The 15900-nt window shown below is 34.3% G+C and overlaps 1 pseudogene; it reads left to right on the top strand.

Annotated features, from left to right (window-relative positions):
• Nucleotides 1-2413: 2413 nt before the first annotated feature.
• LOC143683118 (large ribosomal subunit protein eL21 pseudogene) overlaps nucleotides 2414-15900 on the top strand; it is a 94331-nt pseudogene continuing 80844 nt past the window's right edge.

The raw sequence follows: 15900 nt of genomic DNA, 5'->3' as shown, positions 1-15900 counted from the left end.
TTTCAAAGTGACAAAACTGAGACTAGAGAAGTTATCTGCTCATTTAAAGATGCTAATGGGATTTCTATTACTAATACTTCATTGGTCTATTTTTTTATGTGCAGTTTGTACTTGACCATTTCTGACTGTTCTCTATGTAAAATTGACTTGTCTTGAAGTAGGTATTGTCCAAAATATAGACAATACAACCATGGAAATTTTGCTCATTTATTTAGTCTCAGTTTTGCCTCTCTTTCCTATGGTAGGTAGTGGATATTTTTCATCATTCTGGAATACAATTTTTAGTGTATCTTAACTATTCAATATAGCTTCCTGTTCAATAGTTCTTAAAGTAAGTTCTATTTCCATTTTATTGTTTTTATAGCACTATTCACAGTGGTGCCCATTAGGCAATGCTTGATAAACATCTCAGTCCCTAAGCTATTGAGATAGTACAATCCAATAATATTGTATCATGAATTACATATACAATACTGCAACAGCTGAGAAAATCAATAGAACATAAAATACCCAATGAGAAATCCGAAAGATAAAAGCGAGTATTTGTCATGATAAGATTCAGATGGGAAATTATAGATGTGGACTCTAAGAAACAGGTTTCTTGCCAGATTACCAAATGACAAAAGATAATATATGCATCTCTTGTGTTTGCCTTAGCTTCTTCAACTTTTCAAAGGGCATTTATAAAAACAAAATCTGAAAGACAACACAACAAACTACCTCTGAGTAGTGAGGGTACAGGTGATTTATATTCTCATAATTTTGCTCTTCTCTATTTCAAAAACATCTATCTATTCATTGTAGAATTAAAAACTTAATAAAGGAATTTATAAGATGATTCACCGTAAAACAGTGAGATCATACACTATGAACACAAAATTGAGTTTAAAGCAATGTAAAATATGAATGGCCCTTATTTATACCTGGTGGCATCCTCTATTGTGAAGTCTACTTTGATATTAATATGGTCACAGATCAGTGTCTGCATAGTATATATTTTCTTGTCGTTTTATTTTTAAGTTCCCTGTGTTTACAATGCATCTCTTATAAACTGCATATAGGTTTTATATATTTATCTACATTAGCATTTAGCATTTAATCTACTCATTTGACAAATTACTGATATGATTGGGTTTAATTCTAATCATGCAGGAAGAGACATTCTTCTAGATTCTCCAGAACATAGAAATATTAACTGAGAAGGCATCCTTCATGTTAGGTGGTACTGATGTACTTTCTTTTTTAACATTTTATTAGGAAAATTTTCAAATATATAGAAAAATTGAAATAATTTTATAGTAAACATTCACACACCTACCACATCATTTTGCAGTGAGCATTACACTATAGTGGCTTTATCATGTATTATTCATTTAACCATTTGGATTCATCTATCTTACTTATTGATGCATTTTGAAGAAAGTTACAGACATCAGTATATATTCCCACAAATACTTCAGCATGCAGATTATTAACTAGGGATCAATAATTGTTTCTGATACTTTTGTTGTTGTTTTTCTGAAGTAAAATTCACACATAATTAAATGCATAAATCTTTAGTGTAGCTATCAATGAATTCTGACAAATACATCTAGAAGTTCATTTTAAAATGATGCAGACTCATATTAACTCTTCTTCTTAGTGTTTTCTCAATGTCTTTCCAAGTTTGTGGAATTAGGGCTGATGTATGTATGTTATAAGCATAGTCACAATTTATATTCTAGTTTTAAGTTGCAAGCAATAGCAACCAACTCAGGGGGATCTAAATCTTTTCTGCTTAGGTAGTAAAGAAATGTCTTGAACACACATTAAGTTTATGTCTCAATTGAAAAGCACAGAAGAAAGCACCAGTGAACTTGGAGAACTAGGCTTTGAAACATATGGAAACAAGGGAACAAAATATTAAATATCTAGGATCATTAAGCTATATGGAGGAAGATACAGTGAACCAGACACTGCACAGTGCCAGAAGCACTGCCATGCCACTGAGACAAGGAGCTGCTGTGGCCCACCACCAAAATGGGTATGCACAATTTCTATTTCTTGCAACTTCATGTTGCAATTCAAAGTCACTTCTGAGTGGCCCTATGGCCTGCCCAGGTCACATGTACATGCCTGAGGTGTTTTAGCTTGTGTTGTATGAGGGGAGCTTAGTTTCCAAATAACAATCATAAAAGAGAGGAATTCTCTAAATATAGAAAGAGAGTTCATTTGATTGGCAGTAAGAAAATGGCAAATAGCCAAAACATACAAAGTTTTATTTTCATCTGCTCAACAATCCTGTAGGGTAGTTAACCAGGGGCAGACAAAGTCTACTTGTTTTATGGATGAGGAGATTTTTTTAGAAAACTTGTATTTTGTTAAGTTTTCTGTGTTACCATATTTTCTAGGGGATGCCCTGCATTCTGCCTACATGGTTTCGCTTGCAAGTTCCCGTCAGATTAGAACAGAGACCCCTCCTCCTCTGGACCCAGTAATAGGGCTGCAGACACCTGAGGTAAGTGACTGACCCAGACTGGGCCAAACAATTTTTTATCAAGAAATCTAGACATTTGATCTACACTCTGTCAGTCCTCTACAATAAAGGAGCCTAAATTTGAAAGCTAAAGGCAGACTTTGTCAGCTAGGAGATAAAACTGGTCAATAGCAAGACTGAACAAGGAAATAGCCTTAAGTGATAATTGAAGTGAGAGCCCTGACAGCAATTATGGTTGGTGGTTCCAGTTATTTTCCTGGGGCCTGGTCACATGAGGCCTCTGTGAACTGCGAATTACCCTGTGTTCCATTCTAATAATAGATTTTCCTTTTAGAATAAGCAATTCCCAATGGGTTTATTATTTTCCACCAAGATTTATAATCATTATACTAATTATAGGTAGATGATCCTGATAGGAAACCTTTCTAATTCAAATTTCATCCCATGTTGCAGAAATATATCAGAATTTAATGTATGGGCCTCAAAAAAATTTTAACTATAATCTTTTATATAATTAACACTGAACTTAATCCTTCCTAAAGAATGCCTGCTTGTATTCTTAGAAACAAATGGAAAACAAAACAAAAGGATCAAAAAGTATAGAAGAGCTTTCTAATCTCCATTTAAATTATTGCTCATTTTATCTTCTCCACCCTGTTTCTATAAAACATTAATAAGGTTGTAAGTCTAGGCTCTTATGTCAGCGTAACTGTGTAGAGCTTTTGGATCTCCAAGAGATTGACTCCAAATATAGTATTTTCTTGCTACAAGTAATGTGCATAGGAGAGGCAATAACTCATCCCTGCAAGCTCTAATTCCATAATAATTTATTCCTGGGCCTTGGCAGCTAATGTTTCACTCACTATTAATAGAAAACTGTGCAAGTGTGTAGGTGGTACTTTCAGTTTAGTGATGCTGTACTTAATTTCTTTAATTTATAAAGTATTTATAAATCTCATCTATGCAATGCTGCTGAAACTGCGTAGGTAGAAACCAGTTATCTCTTCATCTCACAGCTTTACAAATTATAACCACTCTTGTACCCTACAGAATCACATATACTCCTTTCACTAATTCTGTTGTGTGACTCCCCATCTGTTACTGTGCATCCTGTGAAATAGCTGATTATTTGTATGCCTCGTGATTTTTTTTCACTACAATTTCTCTACAGCAGGTTGTGTTACAGAGAATTTAAGGGTTCTTTTGCAGTCCAGGTTCCTGGGTTCCCTCTCAGGACTGAAAGCATCACATTCAACTTTCACCTTTCTGAATTGCCCTTATTTTTATCTGGTAACACTCATGTCCTGAAGCCTACTTATCTGATGTCAGGGCAGCCATAGCAGCTTGTTTTGCTCAATGTTTGTATGGAACATCTTCTCTTATGCTCTTACTTTCAACTTTCCTGTGTTTGAATAAAACTTTACTTAAGGATGAAAGATTTTAACTTTATATAATTTTCCATGTGTCACACAATGTTTTGTTCTTCGGATATTTTCCCCAACCATTTCAAATGTAAAAAAACATTCTTAGCTTGTAGGCTCTTCAGAAACAAGCAGTGGGCTGAATTTTTGTCTGTGGGCCATAATTTGTCAATCTCTGCTCTATAAGAGAAAACAAATTCAATTGTTTTAAAAACTATGGATTCTATAATTGAAGTTCATTTTTATTTGGTTGTTGATATTTATGAATTATCTAAATTGGGTAAAGCACTGCACAATTGCAATGGTAAATAAATAATTCAGGACCATAAAATTCCAAGAGAGGAAATAATATGTATAAATATATAGACAACCCAATAATAAATGTGTTTAATGATAAAATAGCATTATGTAGAATATTAGACAGTGCGTTGAAGTTTTGTTCAACTTAGATGTGTATGCAGTAAAATGCACAGGTTTTAAGTGGAGATTTACAAATGAACATACCTGTGAAACCACCAAAAACAGACAAAAAATTTTTCATCACCCTGTAATAAAACAAAAAATACTACGTGTCCTTTTACAGTAAAATTCACACTAAGAGCAATCACTTTTCATATTTCCCTCAGATTAGATTAGTATTTGCTGCTCTGGAAATTTACATAAATGAGATCTTACAGCATGTACTCCAAGAAAAATAGTTGATTTCTCTACTCCTCCTTATGTTATCAATCAGTTATCAATCCACGATTTTTTGAACCTCTTTTATTAAGTATGTAGAAACTTAAGATTTTAAGGCTCTATTGTTAATTGACTTTTTTGTCTTTATGAATCATTCGTATTTATATCTGGTGATACCCCATATCCTGAAGTCTACTTTATCTAATACTACTATAGCCACAGCTCAGTGTTTGCATGGTATGTTTTCTCATCCTGTTACTTTCAACTTCCCTGTGTTTACAACGCACCTTTTATAAACTGCATAGACATAAATCTTGATTATTTATCTGCCTTAGTATTTAGCATTTAGTCTACTTACATTTGACACAATTATTGATATGATTTGGGTTTAATTCTACCTTCTTACTATTTGTCTTCTATTCGCCATCACCTGTTATTTTTATCATTGTTCTTTCACTGCCTTTGTTTAGGTAAATCGAATGTTTTTAGTATTCCATTTTGATATATTACTTTTAATGTTTGAAATAGTTTAACAGTGTTTATTTTAGGATTTCAAAATGCTTTCTTAATTTTTCATCTACCTTGAATTAATATCATACGATTTCACATATCATGCAAGAACTTACAGACCAGAATTATCTTCTAGTTTCATTTTCTTCAACCTGGATCACTCCCTGTAGTGACTCTTGTAGTGCTGTTCAAGTTAATGACTAATTCTTTTTTATTCTGTTTATCTGAAAGTTTTTTTTTAATTATTATTTTTCCTTCATGTGACATATAAAATTCTAGGAAAGTGAGTTGTTAGTCTTTTCCAAACTACTTTTAAAATGCCATTTTACTGCTTTTTGACCGCCACTGTTTCTGCTAAGAAGTCAAGTATCATACTTATTCTTTCTCCACCATTTGTAATGTGCCTCCCTCCCTGTTCTACTTTGCTAGCTGCCAGAATGCAACACACCAGAGGTGGATTGGTTTTTAGTAAAAGGGGATTTATTTCGTTAGTTCTTCAGGGGAAAGGCAGCTAACTTTCATCTGAGGTTCTTTCTTACATGGGAAAGCACAGGATGGTCTCTGCTGGCCTTCTCTCCAGGCCTCTGGGTTCCAACAACTTTCCCCAGGGTGATTTCTTTCTGCATCTCCAAAGGTCTGGACTGAGCTGTGAGTACTGAGATGAGGTATGCTGAGCTTCTTGGGTTGTGCTACGTTGCGCTCTCTCATTTAAGAACCAGCCGATTAAGTCAAACGTCATTCATTGCAGCAGACACGCCTCCTAACCGACTGCGGATGTAATCAGCGACAGATGAGGTTCATGTACCATTGACTTAAATCCACAGCAACAAACTAGGCACCTTCACTTGGCCAAGTTGACAACTGAATCTAACTACCACACTCCCCCACCCTTTTTTTTCTTTTTTCATTTTTTTTTAAAACTGGCTGATTTCAAGATATTCTCTTTATTTCAAGTTTTTAATAGTTTGACTTTGCTATGACCTGATGTGCTTTTTCTTGTACTTATCCTATTGGGAGTTTTTCATGCTTCTTGGATGCATGGGTTAATGTTTTAAAGAACTTTTGGAAATGTTAGCCAGTATTAAAGTTTTGTTTTTTTTTTCTCATGCTTTCTATCTTCTCCTTCCAGGACACCAACCACATAAATTTTAGGCCTTTTGTTACTATCCCATAGGTCATTGTGTCTTTCTTACTTTCTTTCATTTTTCCTGTGTATGCTTCAGAGTTCTTACTAACTGGTTTTCAAGTACACTGATTCTTTTCTTTTAAGTATTCTATATGCTATTAATATCATCCAATAATTTTATTTCAAATACTGTGCCATTTTGGTTCTAAGTTTTCTAAGATTTCTCTGTGTGTTTTTTTTTTTCGAGATTTCATATCTTTCCTGATATGATTTATAATGGCTATTTTCAAGTCCTTTTCTGATAATCCCAAAACAAATGTGCCACCTGGATATCTTTTTCTAGTCACTTTTTTTGTTGTTCTCAGTTATGGACCACATTTTCTTCCTTCTTGGTGCATCCTGTAAGATTAATTATATACTGAACTTTATAATTATACATTGTAGGAAGTCTTGATTTTCTTATCTTCATCTGAAAAATGTGAATTTTTCTACCTGGTAGTTAAATTGCTGGTGGATCTCCTTTATCTTGTAAAGGTTTTGGTTTTAGGCTTCCCAAGGGCAAACTTACAACTGTTACTATAATTTCTAGCATGGAACTTCATAACTTGAGACAGACCATTACTCCTGGAACAATGGTCTTTCCATATGTCATTGAATTCCTGAAGTGTTTATAAGCTGTTTCCATAGTACAGAACTTAAAATTCAAACTCTTAAGTCTCTGTCCAACTAAGCAGCATTCTTATTGTCGCTCTCCAATGGGTTCCTTAAGTTTGATCACTTGAATAAGATGGTTTCATCAAATTTTTGTTTTAGATTTTTTCTCCTTTGTAATTAATTACTTATCTGTGTATTCTGTTCCCCTTCTCCCAGATTTCTTTTAATGATTTTAGTTCTCTTGCTATTTCTTAATTGGAGGATTACAATGATTATAAAAGGGGTAGAAAACTGGTGATATTTTAATTCTATGGTTCTTTTTACAGTTTAACTAGTCATTCTCCTATAAAGAAGATCTTTGGAATCTCACCACCATATTTTAAATCATTGTATATAGCCATGAGGAAGATCTTTTCCCCAATAAAATGTACTAAAATTTTGTTATTATTTTTTGATAAAATTTATAGGCACCTGTAAAAAAATGATTTCTTCAATTTTGAGCATCAGTCAACGTTTCAGGGAATTCAGAGGATGGAAGAACCTTTCAAAGGTTGTCTAGTTAGGTCAGAATACCAAACCTTTGGACCCTGACATTGATTCATCATGGTAAATGGTCCCCTAAGTAAGAAGGGATGACCTTGACAAACTATATTTTCCAGCTAAGGCAATCCCGAGTGGGAGTTGGAAATTCAAAAATGTCTTACTGCAGCATCTTCAGGAGCTGGTCTTGCATTCATGAAGGAGCATCTAAGCAATTCATTGCACTAAACACTGCGACTCTGTGTAGAATGCTATCGTGACATTTATTTTCTATCAGCATATAGAAGTATAAAATCAGTACATAATAATGTCCAAAATTAAATTTTAAAATGATTGTGAGAATATGAAACATTTGATAAAGAAATTCAAAATTTTCAGAATAACATCTGTCTTTCAAGAATTATATATTTGCTCTAAGGTGAAATGTAGGGAATTCACACTGAGCTATCTAATAAAAAATAATTAATAGTTTCAAACATCAAAATTTAGTAAATTTTTTAAAGCTCTGTGAATGGAGATTTATCATGTTTATGCTTATATTTTTAAAAAATGAGTAGCAATAGAAGAAAAGTTCAAGCAAACATTTTGTATTTAAAGCAATTTTCACTCAGTTTCAGTTCAGGGAAGTTCATAGAAGCACGTGTATAGGCAGTGGCATTAGTAAATTATAATAGCACAGGGATGGAATTCAAAAAAAGACTCTAGTCTCTGGAAGGGAACAGAGGTAGAGCTTAACCATTGCAACTGGTAATGGGATGATTTATGCTGCAAATAAAGAAATCTCCTCTCACAATGAGTAAACAATAAAGAATCATACTGAGTCACATAACAATGTCTGACTCCATTTCTCTGGGATTCTCTTGAATTTACCCTTCCTCTTGTCTTGACTTTATCTTCGGTAATTTCCTTTATGGTTGTACGATGGCTACTTAATAGCAAATGTCCCTGGCATTCATATCTAGGTAGAGAGAGAAACTGTGACTCCAACAGCAAATCAAAGCACAACTGGCAAAAGTCTCTATACATTTTATTGGCTGCCAGTGGCTTAAATCAGCATGAGTCTGAGCCAAATACAGGCAAGAGGGTTGAATAGACCAAGTAGTTCACACTAATGAGTGCAAAAGAGCCAGCTCCCAAAATTTCCTTGCTACTATATCATGTACAATGTGCAAAACAAAGGTTGGGATGAGCAGGATTGTTCCCTGCACAGTAAAGCAGGTAACCCCTCGTCGATGTGCTCAGCCCTTCGTTCTGCTCTAAACCTGCTGTGAATGTTTAGGTAAAAGTGACATCTGTATCCTAGAAGTTCTGAAGCCATCTCTGAAGAGGGGAACCTCCTTCTATACAGACCAGTGCCATGTTTGACATCAGATACATTATTTTTTAGTTGGGTTCATCGATCAGCTTTCTGGACCCATATTATCCATGCCAAAAGTTGCTCCCCTGTCCTATTTGTAGAGAACAAATAAATCTCACTTTTCACATCAGGATCAAAATAATTATTTAAGAAGTTATCCATGTAATAAAATTAAACAAATATTTACTGAATAACTTCTGAGTCTAAAACACTGCTTCAGCACTTGGTTCTGACTCATCTCTGTTTATACTGCATTAATAGATTTATATGTTGCACTTAATTGGTTGCTTGCTGAGAAAATAGTTTCTTCATTTTTATTTGGATGTGTATTTGTAGATTTTTTGTCTTCAACTTAGATTTAATCAGACTTAGTGAATACAATTCAACAATATCTTTATCACAGTATCCCTCCTCTAATAAAAGATATTCACCAATATCTTTATCACAGTATCACTCCTCTAATAAAAATGCAGAAATCTTACTGAGTACATGGAAATATAGCATTAAAGTGGCTGTATGCATGATCAAAAGAGGTGGGTTTCAGAGTAAAAATTGCCTAAAACCTTTTTCTTTACACATCTCTTGTCAGAGCTCTCACTTTTCTGCATGTTAAATCTAAGCTCGATCAAAGTTCCCACATGTCAATGTTAATAGTCTTTCCTTACAGAATTAAACTGGTCCTTTTCTTTTTTTTCCTGGAAGGAATGAGATCGTGCTTTTTTCTTTTTTTTGTATTATTACTGAAGCATCTTTATTGCCCTTTCTCTCTGCCACCTAGTCCAGGCCTGCCTTAGTTCTTTGGAAAGAAAGGTGGAAAATGGTAATTTCATTGCATGTGTAAGAGGGATTTTATTAGGATTCTTCAGTTTTAGCATAATTGATGGTGGAGATTTATAAATCTTCAGAAAGGTAATGCACATGACATTTTTGGTTTCCTTGTGAGGAGCAGGCTATAATTATTGCATGTTGCCCAAATATTTCTGAACATTCAGTTTTTTAAAAACAGTAAGTAAAGATAACCCCAAAACATTCGAAAAGTAAGGAGTTAAATATGTTGGTTGTTGTTTTGAATTAGAGGTTCTAACAGTAATATAATTAAAATAATACTGGATTTTCTACATTGTTTTAAATATAATAAAAAATTAAAATAGACATTCATTTTCTTAGGAGACCTATCCCTTTTTATACAGAAACATTCTTTGTTGACTTAATAACCTGGAAGTCGCTAGTGGTCTGGTAGCAAACACAACCCTCCCCCAGGAGCATGTTAGAGGATAATAAATTGTCTATACAATGATGAGCTTTAGACATTTTTTGGCTAAGATATGGGTGTGGAAGGGAAGATCCAATTTATAAGAATCATTTCAAGAGATGGTTTTAATATCTGTAAAGGAACATAAGAGGAGAGAAGTTGCTTGCAGAGAGTGGAACTTAATGGAGAAGTGAGCCATGAAATAGGCAATTCAATTAAACCTTTTCTGTATATTGAATGTAACATGGAAACCTCACCCCTCTCCCCCACAGCATCTTCAGTAAAATATGCAATTCCAGTTAAGGCATGGTAGAAATGGATCCATTTGTTAAAGAGAATAAAAGCAGCTGATAGTAAATTTTTTTTCTGAGCCAAAGCAATGATTTCATTCGTTCCTCAAATATTATATTTTAATGTTTTTTTTCTGTCCCCATTTTAAATGAGGAATTTGAGTAATTACAGGTTACCTTATTAACCCAGGATAATCGTAAAAACATGTTTTGGGAGCAGTACATAGTTATAAGCACCATACTACTGCCGAATTCTCATAGTGCAATTGCCAATATTGTATGAAAAATCTCTCCATATACTCACACCGATTGCTCAAGGTTTCAAGATTGAAACCAGGAAGTGTAGGCATTTCATTTTCAGAGCATGAGTCTACTCTCTGCACTCTACTTACCCACAAAGCAGGGTGAAGTTTAAACTGGCATCTTTTGATTTAAGTCCTTCCCAGAAAGACTTGCACAACTGGGGATAAGCTGAAAGCACAAATGTTTCTCTGATTCTTGGTGACATAAAAATATGCTACCACAGCATATCGCTTCTATTCTTCCTTTTTCATGGCAACACTATTTCTAAGTGAGCAGCATTTCTTCCCTTCTTCGTTCTGTTTTCTTGAGGCTATCCTATTAGGGTAAACCACCTTTACTACTACTTTTTTATTCTTCATTAGATTTTCCTTTCCTTCCTATCCCCAAATAAAGACATTTCTCAATGTCTTTCCCTTTCATTTCCCTCTTCCATAGAGTCATCTTTACAGCCTCAATTCTTGCCTATAGGGATGGTACTAAACCTATGTTTCTTTTTTTTTATGTATGCTGTATGATTGGGTCATATTTCATTATTTATCCATGTGAGTATCCTGTTATTGCAGTGCCACTGTTGAATTTTTATTTGCTTGTTGTATTTTGTTTTGCTTGTTTGTTTGTTTTTGTAGAAGTACAAGAACCGGGAATCAAACCCTGGTCTCCCACATGGCAGGCAGGAATTCTACCACTGAACTGGCCTTGCACTCCCTAAATCTGTATTTCTAACTCAAATATCTCTAAAAAATATCTCAACTATATCTTAAAAATTTCAGAGTAGGCATGACCAAAACCTACTTACTTCCCTTCTCTCTCAACTCCAGGTTCTCCTCAGGAGTCCCCTTTTTCCGTAGGCTAGGCTGTCTTCTAGCCACTCTTTTGCTTCACAGATTATGCTCACTTCTTCATGGGCTGGGCCATAGAGAGGGTCAGCTGCTTATTCACAAACCTTTTGCCAAGACAGATGGATGCATGCCAGAGCACACAAACCAAGACTTTACCAGGTCGATTAAAGATAATTTTGGCCTTGGGTTTTATTCAGTTCATGTGTTTATGCCTTCAAAATTTTGGTGAAATGAATTCTTTATGGAAGAAATAGTCAATCCCAATTTGGAAGAGAAATAAGCCTAAAAGGATTTCAGAGTTTTTCCCTAGAAATACAATCTTGAGGAAAGAAACCTATAGCATTTCATATATTGGAAATAATGATAATATGGTAGCTTCTTTTAATTTCCTTAGATGTTGTAACAGATACCTCTTCTGGGCATCACCTGTTTAGATACTTTCTGCATGGCGTTGTCTCCAGTCCCTTATACCACCTTCTCAGGATTCCCATTATTGTTTAATAATCACCTCTGGGTCTTTACAAAATATCTCATAGGAAAAACACTACAGTGTCTCACACCATGCCTGGCCTGTACATCTCTTGTGTTCTGACCTGGGGCTTACCTGTTGATAGGGATGTCAGAAATGCCAGGGGACATTTCAGTGCCTACAACTGAGATATTGAATACAGGAAGGGTGGATATATACTTTTCTCTTCTTCCTTACCTGTCCTTATAAGCAGCATTTTTTTAAGTAGAAGACAGTGCTATGACATCGAGCAATCAGTTGTTCTTGATAATAAGTGGTGGCCAAATCTGTAATATACTTGTGCTGGCTCTCTGTTCATTTCATCTTCACTCCTCCTTTCCCTAATTCTGACCCCATGAGTTCCTACTTCCTAATAAAGTGGTAAGCCTTTGTCTCTCTGGGTAACTCAAGCTGAGACAGGTAGGCCACATCTCCCACAAATTGGCTGAAGTGGCTATTTAGAAGAAATTGGGAGAGAGATTGTGCCAGTTTGAAAGGATTTATGTACCCTGGAAAAGCCATGTTTTAATCCTAATCAGTCTTGTTGGAGCAATGGTTTTTTCTAATCCCTATTCAGTACTATAGGTTGGAAACTTGATTAGGTTATCTCCAAGGAGATATGACTCAATCATTTGTGGATATTAAACTTGATTAGATGGAGATGTGTCTCCACCCATTCTTCAGGAGTCGTGATTAGTTTACTAGGATCTTATAAAAGAGGAGATATTTTTTGGAGGCAATGCTTTTTGAGAATGACAAGAAAGCCACAGCAGAGGCAAGCAAAGCCATGGGGCTGAGAGAAACACAGAGTCCACCAGCCAGTGACCTTTGGAGATGAAAGAGAATGCCCCTGGGGGAGCCTCATGAAGCAAGAGGCCTGGAGAGGAAGTTAGCAGACAATGCCATGTTTGCCATGTGCCCTTCCACTTGAGAGTGAAACCCTGAACTTCATCAGCCTTCTTGAATCAAACTATCTTTCCATGGGTGCCTCAGATCGGAAATTTCTATAGATTTGTTTTAGTTGGGACATTTTCTTAGCCTTAGAACTGCAAATTAGCAACTTGTTAAATTCCCCTTTTTAAAAGTCATTCCATTTTTTCATGCATCTATGTGATGATGTTAAGAATTACTGATTGCAAAAAAAAAAAAAAAAAGTCATTCCATTTCTGTTATACTGCATTCGGCAGCTGGCAAACTAGAAAAGAGATCCAAACCATGTAAAGACAGCAAAAGTCCAATCAGAGGGGGGAGTTGTTTCAGGAAAAAAAAAGATTTATGACTAGAAATTGTGTACCTGTGTTTTTTAACTACAGTTAAAAGAGAACTAACCTGCAAATGATTCTAAAATAGTAAATGTCTGCAGAGTCTGTTGTCTAGGCCCCCAATTGCCCATTTGTTACCTCAAAAAGAAGCATCAAGTTTCATACCTTCATTTACTAAAAGAATGGCAAAGTCCAGAGATGAAGCCAGGTATTCTTTTTTGAGTCAATTCTACATCTCCAAATTATAATCAGAATATAAAACACAAGTTTACATAAGTTACCAAAATAGAGACAATTTTACTTAACACAAAACAATTGCTCTTCAATGAGTCAATGAGTTTGAAGAAGTCATGACCCAAAAACCTGTCTATTGTGATTTATTTTTCACTTATTTGTTTGAGATTTCTGACATTATTGAGAGTTTAGATATTATCTATCATATAATCACCATTTTTTCAGAAATGTTCTGAGACTGTTTACTTGTACAGGTTTTTGAGAAAATAAAATTAAGGTAACTGCAATGAAAAGTAATTCAGGCTTTTAAACTTGAGTTTTTCTGTTTACATTATATTTGAATCACATTTATCATGGTTAAATTTAGTACTTATAAATTTGTATTTAGCTCAAAAAGTATCTTTATGAATACTAATTGCCAAAATTGTATTTGGAAAATTCTATTAAAAATTTACATCAGATGGATAGAAGGGAATTGCCTTAAAACAATTTTCTACTGTCTTGTTGAAGACAACATAAAAGAAAGCTTAGAAATTCATCCTTGATTTCAGTCATTTTGAAATTAAACTTGAAATTAATTTTGACCTTAAAACTATAAGACCAAATTTGCTTTGGAAATAACGTATCAGGTAAGTTGTTTATAAAGTGGTTTCTCAAGAAATAAAAACATATAGCTTATGTTTGAATTTCCTGGCACTTCTCACTATTAACCCTTATTGAGATGGAATGTGATTTGGCAGAGACCACACATAACCTACCCTCCAGTTATATAAAAAATGACAAATACAATTAGGAAAGAGTATTTATGTTTGAGCCGTTTAAGAGTAAAATAATTATTGGACGGACACAGAAAGTACTAGTCATAAAAGAAAATGTCACCCTTCATTGAAATTCTAAAAATTTTCTCATGAGAAGACAACTGGAAGGATGACATACTCTGTCAAATATATTCACAATAATTAGATTGTTAAAAGAATTGTATATAATGTGTATATATATGTATATTTTTTCCTGAAAATAAATAATAAAAAATATGGGTAACCAAGTAATAGTTTGACAAAAGACTTGAAGAGACATGCCAGAGAGCTACAAAGACTAACGATACCAAGTGTGGTTAAGCTTGTGGACCAGCTGGAATCTAAACCATTGCTGCTGGGTGTATGCAACAGTGTGAGCACCTTGTAGAACTTTGCAGTCAAATATATCTCTGTACTAGGATCCAGCAATTCCACACTTGGATAATGACCCAAAATATATGGAATCATATTTTCCCATTTATAAAAAAATATTTTAGCAACTTTTTTCACAATAGCTAAAAACTGGAAATAATCCCTTACGTCCATCAACAGGAGCAAAGTTAAGCAAACTGGTATATCCGTACAATAGAACACTGCTCAGCCATCAAAATAAATGAACTAAATGTGACAGTACAGATAACATAAAAAAACATTACATTAAGCAAAAAACAAAAAATGCTGGGCACAAAAGATTTCCAACTCTACAGTTTGTTTATATGATATTCAAGTACAGAAAAAAAAAATTAATCTATTGTGAGAAAAATTGGAAAGTGGTTTCCTGAAGGGTGAGAGAGAAAGATTGACAAGAAAGAGGCAACAGGGAATATACTGGGGTGAGAAATATTCTTTATCTCGTTTTGAATGGTAATCACACAGTTAAACAATTGTCAGAATTCAACAAACTACACACCTAAAATCTGTGCATTTTATTATTTTAACTAGACCTCAATTGTATACAAATACATATATATATATACTTATACATATTTATATATGTATCTCTTTATTTTACATATATACATATATATTTACATATATATCTATGCATACATTTTATATATATTTTACTATATATAGTTGTGTAAGCTAGAACTGACCCCTCTAACTCCTACTGCTAAAATTCTAATATCGAAGGAAAATATTAAGATTAAAACATGCAAATCATGGTTGACATTTTCTTTCTTAAGCTTGTTTTGTAATACTTTTTACCATAGAAGTCAGTGAATTTAATGAAAGTAGCGTTCATGATTCTATAATAATGAAATTCATAAATCTGTTTAAAATTCTAAGATTCAGAGATCTTCCTTTGGGGGAAAACAAACTCTGATTTGGCAAATGCTATAGATAACTTGAAATTTAGCATGCAGAAAAGCCAACATAGGCTGTTCAGACTTTATCTGCAACATGGTTGTTGATTTATATATTAAGACTCTTGTATCAGGTAGGTCAGGCTATGCCGTGAGCACAAATAAACCGTCGATCTCAACGGTTAAACACAAGGAAGATTTACTTCTTATTAGGAACAGATGCCTGATTGGGATGCTAGGCGCTTTTCTCATCGGTGTCGTTTAGTGATGTCTTTCACAATCACCACAACAGGGGAAGTGACACTGTAGGTTCTCCCACAATGAAGTTCTCCAGTTCAAAAGGGAG

The sequence above is a fragment of the Tamandua tetradactyla genome, chromosome 5 (genome assembly GCF_023851605.1).
Source record: "Tamandua tetradactyla isolate mTamTet1 chromosome 5, mTamTet1.pri, whole genome shotgun sequence".
Classification (NCBI taxonomy): Eukaryota; Metazoa; Chordata; class Mammalia; order Pilosa; family Myrmecophagidae; genus Tamandua; species Tamandua tetradactyla.
Note: the sequence above shows the minus strand (reverse complement) of the source record. Positions and strands in the feature narration are given on the sequence as shown.